Below are 700 nucleotides of genomic sequence, written 5' to 3'. Positions count from 1 at the left end.
GCATCGCCAGATGGGTCTGAGAAAGATCTCAACTTCTGCCATCATCATTGATAATATTGACGGAGATGGGCCAATGGTCTGCCTTGCTATGGGGTCTTCCTATAATTAGATATGCACTCTATTCCCTCAAACAGAGTAAGCCTGCAATCCAAGGCTTTCACCTACAGTAATGCTCATGAGCTCTCGTTAGGTACATTTTGGAGTTTCACCAGTCACGGGTAGTGCCGCAGGATGCTCTGCAACTTGCTCGCTCACAGTGCTCAAGGGAATGGTTGGTTGGCACCTTCAGTCTCGAAAAACTATGGTATAAGCCTACAGCACCCGGTATTCCCAGGCAGTCTCCCATCCAAGTACTAACCAGGCCTGACCCTGCTTAGCTTCCGAGATCAGACGAGATCGGGCATGTGCAGGGTAACAGTTGCTGTCTCAAGGGAATAGACCACTCACAAAAGAGATGAAAAAATGAAATAAGTGGGGGAGGAAACTCTGCTGAAAGGAACACAAAAGCCCTTATGAATAAGGAAGCTATTTCTGCTTTCAGTATCTCTAGAACTCTGCAAGTGGTTTCAGAAGTTGAAATTTGTGAAATTACTTGAAAAGCCTTAGAGATAAAACATTTCCTTCTCTTTCAATATACTTTGTAGTCCTGTGGTGAAAATCCCTGATTTTGTCCGTATTTTTTTTGGCCTATTTTTCACTT

The 700-nt window shown here is 44.0% G+C and overlaps 1 pseudogene; it reads right to left on the bottom strand.

Annotated features, from left to right (window-relative positions):
• Positions 1 to 309: 309 nt before the first annotated feature.
• On the bottom strand, positions 310 to 426 carry LOC136638059 (5S ribosomal RNA; annotated as a pseudogene).
• Between the last annotated feature and the right edge of the window lie 274 nt (positions 427 to 700).

The sequence above is a fragment of the Tiliqua scincoides genome, chromosome 1 (genome assembly GCF_035046505.1).
Source record: "Tiliqua scincoides isolate rTilSci1 chromosome 1, rTilSci1.hap2, whole genome shotgun sequence".
Lineage (NCBI taxonomy): Eukaryota > Metazoa > Chordata > Lepidosauria > Squamata > Scincidae > Tiliqua > Tiliqua scincoides.
This window is presented reverse-complemented; position numbering and strand designations above follow the sequence as displayed.